Source organism: Quercus lobata, chromosome 9 (genome assembly GCF_001633185.2).
Source record: "Quercus lobata isolate SW786 chromosome 9, ValleyOak3.0 Primary Assembly, whole genome shotgun sequence".
Taxonomy (NCBI): Eukaryota; Viridiplantae; Streptophyta; class Magnoliopsida; order Fagales; family Fagaceae; genus Quercus; species Quercus lobata.
Window position 1 is genome coordinate 25,607,918 of NC_044912.1, and position 6,879 is coordinate 25,614,796.

At 33.2% G+C, this 6,879-nt stretch overlaps 1 pseudogene; it reads right to left on the minus strand.

The window, feature by feature from the left end:
- Positions 1-262: 262 nt before the first annotated feature.
- Positions 263-6,564, minus strand: LOC115961461 (annotated as a pseudogene).
- Between the last annotated feature and the right edge of the window lie 315 nt (positions 6,565-6,879).

The following is a 6,879-nucleotide window of genomic DNA, read 5'->3' on the forward strand; positions in this document are numbered from 1 at the left end:
TTTGCATGATATGATTGTTTGATTGTGATAACCTAGATTTGAAATTTGGACTAAGTAATAACTTGGCTAATTACCTAGGTTAATCCAATTGTTTTTAAGGGGTCTAAAAACTATCAACACTCAATCAAAACCTCACAAACGATCACAAAACTCTCACAGACACAAACCAACTCACAAATCTCAAAGGTAATATGTAATATAATTAATGAGTTAAAACATCAAATCTACATCCTTATATAACAATAATTCATCATGTTAATCTTTATGGTGGAATGAGCTGAACAAACAATGATAATAAATGATCCTTAGTTTCATGGTTTCTAACACCATGCCCATCTCCATACTGGTATATGCATTGGGCCATCCTTCCAAGGTTGAATTCAATTTCAATAAATGTTTTAGAGAAGGGAGAAGTCATAGATTGTTCTCCAATCATCTTCTTCCATGTTGCACTAATCAAACACCTAATGAATTCACGAGCATCTTCTTCGCTAGCACCAGTTTCGTTCATGTAACATTGGATTGATTTAGGAACATCGCCTCTTTTTAATTCATCTTGATATGAAAAATAAAAAAATGATTGTGAGGGTTTGTGAATTATACGAAACGAAAGTCATGTTGATGAAACTCTTAGGATAGTTTGGTCTACATACTGTAGATGTTCCAAGATCATCTGCTAATCGCAAAATCATTGATGACAAATGAACTATGTTGGGGTACTCTTCCAAGCAATCTTGGGCTTCCTTTGTTATTGGATTTGTTATTGGATTTGTGTAGGAAAAATAAGCATGTAGTAGTATAGTTGGTGCTCCTATTGAAAAACATGCATTCTCAAGGTATTCTTGAAGTCTTGGTGTATACCCACTATAGTACCACTTTGCCTCCAACAAATAAGCTCTACATAAATCTGCCCACTGAAAAATTTATGGTGGAACAATGAATTTAAGGTAGTATAACACACCATGCGTTCAAGAAGAAAATGTTAAGGATTAATATAGATGGATTTAGAAGTGAATTGCATACCCTTTTTTTAAAATATCGAATGATGTGTAATTCTTGCTCCTTTAGTATATCAAAAGCCATTTCATTAACTGAATTGTGTAGAGCTAGGAAACATATCTTCATATAATTTGGGAGCCCATCCATTGCATTGATATCCCACCTGGAATCACAAAGAGCACACTTAAGTCTTTATGTCAAAGATAGCTTTGAAGCATTTGAGGCGTATTGTCATTAATACCAACCTCTCAACAGCGTTCGTGAAGAGCTCAAGTTCATCTAAAGTTCCATACACATCATAAATATCATCTGATACTGTAATGAGTACATTGACCTTTGTTGAGATTCTCCTACAATATCCAAAGTGAGGACGAAATGTACACCCCATTGTCCAGAAGAAACTCTCTATCAACCTATCCCTTGCAAAGCTCAATTTTTTTTGTAATGCCAGTGCTCCTCCACCACCTTTATGTGAAGCAAAAAAAAAAAAAAAAAAAATCAATTTTCTTTTTATATCGATGCATTTTTAACCTTTTGAATTAGATAAGTTAAACATAGCTTAACTTTTAAAATTTAGGCTATAACTAATTTAATTATGAGTGCCAGCATGTGCCTTAGGTGAATTAAACAACTGTTTAAGCCCCAAATTTTTAATCAATAGGATATGAGTATTAATTAAACCTTTAAATATCAGTCAATAAATAAAAAGTATTTTTTTTAAAAAGAGAAAAAAAATTATAAAAAAAAATCTCCATATGATGACAGACTCTCCATTTCCTCTATGTGAGAGATTTAGAGTGTAGAACATGTAATCTCTCCCAAAGAAGCTGAAAATTCTCTCTCTCTCTCTCTCAGTCTCTTAACAAAGAAAATCAAAAGACCGAAAAGAAAAAAATAATTCCAAACCTTATAGCTTATGTTCATACCTTTCTCTCTTCCTCTTTTTGTTTTTTTTTTTTTTTTTGAAAAATCGAATTTCGACTTTTTAATATAAGTTGTCTACAATCAAATACTTTTCATTTTTAAGTAATATTGCAGTTGTTAATGAAAAATTAAGTATTATAAAAAAAGAAAACATCAAATAAATATATGACTAATTACTAATAAATAAATTTATAATCAAAATTTAATTAGAGGTATCAAAATTATTATAGTTGGCAACTTTTTTTTTTTTTTTTTTTGAGAAAGAAATTGATGGATTTTATTAATAAAATTCAACTACATCCAATTGTAAAATCGAACCAATATGAGATGGGACATCTTCCATCCATACTTGAAAATCTGGTATGCATGATGCATTTTTAGCCAGACTATGAGCAACCCCATTGTTGTTTCTCTTAATGTGAGAATACAACAATCCTTCTCTACGAACATGTGAAAACCTAATACAATGAAATAACCTTGCAAAACATTTAACATCATGACTAAGTAAACCAAAGGATTCCAAAGACTGCGAATCTACATTCAAAGCATTCATTGCAATCTCTGAAACTCCCTCTGGAGTGACATCTTCCAAACTTAGATCAGCATCCAACTGTAAAGCTTTCGATATAGCCAAAGTTTCAAGCTCTATGACAGTTAAGGGGAGAGGGATGATTCCGACCATGTGTGCCAAGCCTTTTCCTTGGCATTCTCGAATGATCACTCCAATCACTGCTCTATCTTCTACTTAAAACATTGTATCGATATAATTTTTGGCTATGTTTGTGAGTTGGTTTGGATTGCACCAAGGTTGGTTTATTTTGACTGGAATCCGATATGTCCATATTGACCAAACCGTGACTGAGAACCACTCTATATTTCGTTCTGATCATCCACGACAACCCTTCTTTGAAGTCCATGAATGCTGCTTCCACATTAGAACAGTGAGGAGAGAGACTACACATTGAAGCATTTATTTTTCCTGCCACTTCATGAGGGAAGTTATGAATTTTCTCACGTTCCCCTTCCCTGCTAGCTGTGCTCGTATGTCCTGCCTCCTTAGTACCTGTTATATCAAACTTCCTTATTTCCTTTTCGAAAACTGAGAGTTGTGAAAGGAATAAATCACCTTCGCATTTATTTTCGGAACGTGATTGAGGGAATAAATGATCATGGCAATTAATTTCGGAAATTGATTAAGAGAATAACGGATTTGGCTTCTCTTGGTTTAGCACGTTTGCTGCCTCAGATTCCCTTTCCTTATCAGTTACGGATTTTGAATTTGTAACGGATTTGGAATTAATGTCATCCCCAGAATTTTCGATTTCCATAATTGCTTCGCCTTCTCCAGTCCAATCAACTACTGTGCTTGAAAATTCGCCTTCTTGTCGCTGAATTGGCGGAGGTCTCATAGGATGCCTGAAAATTCTCCTACCTATTGTTTCACAGATACTTTCTGCCATAGCCTTATTCATGAATTTGCAGGGGACATCATGTACCCTATGGCTGCCACAAAGCTTGATTTTGAGACCATTTGTAGAACGCCATATTCTTTTGTAGAGCATCATCTTGAGGAATCTGCTTGTGAGAAATTTTGCTGCTAAGATAAATTTGCTGGACCAAGCACACCGGTTTGTCTAGCACTCTGTTCACCGAACCAGGCACAGCAGTTTGTCTAGTACTCTGTTCGTGAAGACTTATTCTCCCCCCCGAACTAGTACCTTAATCCCTCAAACTAGACTGCTTTATCGTTTGATTAGAGGTCAAATTCTCCAGACGATTTCAAAAAACTGAGAGAAAAAACTTAAAGAGGAAACTGCAAAAAGAAACACTGAAGTGTTTCCCCACCCCATAAAGGAAAAAACCCAACAAACCTTAAAATAACCTTGTTATTTTAAGGAGTACAAACTCACCTTCTAAGAGAAGGGACAACTATTCTACTGTTCTAGGAGAAGCACAGAGCTTTCTTAGAAACAGAGAAACAGAGAAGCACGAAGCATTCAGATTGTCATTGGGACTTGGGAGAGTTTTTTGTTGAACTTAATTTATAGTTGGCAACTTGACATAACCTTAATATAAAGATTTAATTACTAATTTTTATATTAATGAATTGATATTTAAATATATAATTTGCTCCAATTTAATTTTGGTCTTAGGTCCCATAATATATAGGTTCGGCCTAGTAAATTATTTGTTCATGTTGCTAATCAAATTTGATTTTAATTTTAGTATTTATTAGTTTATGCTTCAATTTCTATATAATATTCCTTCCAAGGGTCATTAATGTGTAAAATATGTTATCAATGAAGAATTATATCAAATGAAGCTTAAATTACAAAATCAAAATTAACAAGCTTTTTACCTTGACACTTGTTTGAGATCTTCTTGGTGGGTTGCTTGCACCATGTTGAAATCTAGTCTGCAAGCTTAAGTAAGGTAGGGTTCATATGTTCTTTGCTTCTATATACATCAATGAACCATCTCGCTTCCACCCTTAGTATCCTCCAATGTAGTGGAAGCTCCAAGGCATGGCTCACTACTACAGTAGAAAGATTTTGATCTTTATTCTGCTTTACAAATTCTTGGAGATGTTTTTTTGAGAAATCTCTGGCTTCCCCCAAGATATTTTCACCTTCTATCAAAAGGAATGAAGCTTCATACAAGGCTAGCATTCCCTTGGTATCATCACAAAGACATGCCTTGAAACTTCCTCTCTCCATGAAACTATTAAAAACTTCTACACATAGCAACCCAACAGTGATTAACAGGTGTTTGAAGGGTACAAGAAGCAAGATATTGAATATTAAATGTTTAATTATGAGGTGTAATTTGATTTTTTTTTAAATTAAACTTTATTTATTATTCATTGGTACACCTAAACAATCTCAAGGAAGTTGTACATATTTTTGTTGTTATTTGTGTAAGAGCTAATATTAGTAGGAATAGTAAAAAATGACATGTCAATTAAGAAAGTAACAAATAATATGACTTTGGATAGAATAGAATGATGAAAAAAATATATGTGGTTAACCTTGATTAATTTGTTAGGATATTCATAGCCAACCCTAAAATATTTGAGACTAAAGCATGGTTGTTGTTGTATTTGTGTTTTGGTTAACTTTAATCTCTAAAAATGATGTATACACACACACACATACCTTAATTTGTGCACATTTGGGATTTCTATTAAAAAAATGACTAAAATACAATTTTGACTATTAAAGTTTGTAATTGTTTTCATTTTGACCCTTTACAATTCAAAACTTTCATTTTGGAAACTTATATTTTATTATATTTTCATATTAGCCATGTAATTTATATCCATTAACAATCTAACCATCCATTATATATATAAACACACACATCTGCGCGTGTCATACCAATTAGAGTCCAAAGACTTTTGGGTTCCCACAATCCAACCCACTAAAGGCCTTACGTTCTCTTGTGAGACCTACCCATCACCCTAGCGGGCAAAGTGGGCATTGATACCATTCTATCATAACAAGAGAAAAGCTCTAGTTACATTTGCGATTACACCCCAAAATGACTATAATCAAGTTACATTTGTGACTCATTGTGGTTATTTATAAATGCAACACATAAGATCTAACTAGTAAACATCTGATGTAGGACTTAAAGCACACTTAACCAATCCAATTCAATCAAATTCACAAAATTTGGGGTATCAGCTCTTAATGGTTAGATTATTAATACAAGTGGACAACATGAACAATATAAAATATAAAGGACAAAAAAAGAAAAAAAAAAGAATACTAAAATAAGGGTCAAAAGTGCACTATAATTCAAAAACATTGGTTAATTATAACTTATAAATATCGACTGGTGACTTCAATTTCTTTCCTAATTACCTTCAGACACACTATATCCATGTTGTCTAAACAGACGAAATGTAAGAGTTGTGGCATATAAATTCTCCTTCTTCCACAAATCACCACCATGATTATTGTTATATAGACCTTCCAGTATTCTCTTCATTTCACTCTCAAAGTGACAAGACAATCCTAGTCTTTGTAAGGTATCTATCAGCTCCAGTTGCTCTAAAGGATCCATCACTTTGTGAAGCATCATCCTCACTTGTTCCTTCAACTTGTTAACTTGCTCTGTGCATTCTTCTCTCTACATCACAATATTATAATTAGGGTTTTACTAATGTGTACCTTTATAGCATATATTAGTAAACTATTTAAAGAAATTTTTTATAGAAAAACGAAAAAGTTACCAACTTTTGTGGCAACTTTTTCAATTCTCCATAAAATGATTCCAAAAATAGATGACTAATATGTGCCCTTAAGATATACAATAATTAGATCCTTATAATTAACATGAGCCCGGTGATCAGTTTCCAATAATAATTCAAATTCTAGTAAATCTAACAATGAAATAACAATACTATATATTATGTACCAAGTATTCACTTCTTAGTGACTGAATGTAATCATAGTCCCAAATGGGAGGTTGGTAATCAGCAGATCGCTGAACAATATCAGTACTACTTGAAATTTTGCTGGAAACCTTGCATTGGACAGGACCAGAAAGTGATTTGAGATGGATGGGACCTATAGATGGGAAAGCTGCTATTGGGAAATTGCAAGTAGGGAGTGAAACAACTAGGTTGAGAGACATTGACAAAGGCCTAATTTGATGAAGCTTGATATGGGATTTTGGCAGTTGATTACTTGGATTTATATATCGCTAGGGAGATTCTCATCCGAATATATATATCCATTATTATAATTATAATTTGCATCATGTTCAACATGTGGTAAAGTTCTGTATTATTAATACGATGTACAGACATGTACTGGCATATATGGTCTTGAATCAACGTCAATCCAATTCATGGTATATGACATTTTGTAGTCATGCGTGCTGACCATTAGCATCCGCTCCCTTCAAAAATAAATTTGTTACTTTAACACCAAAAATATTACTTTTTGC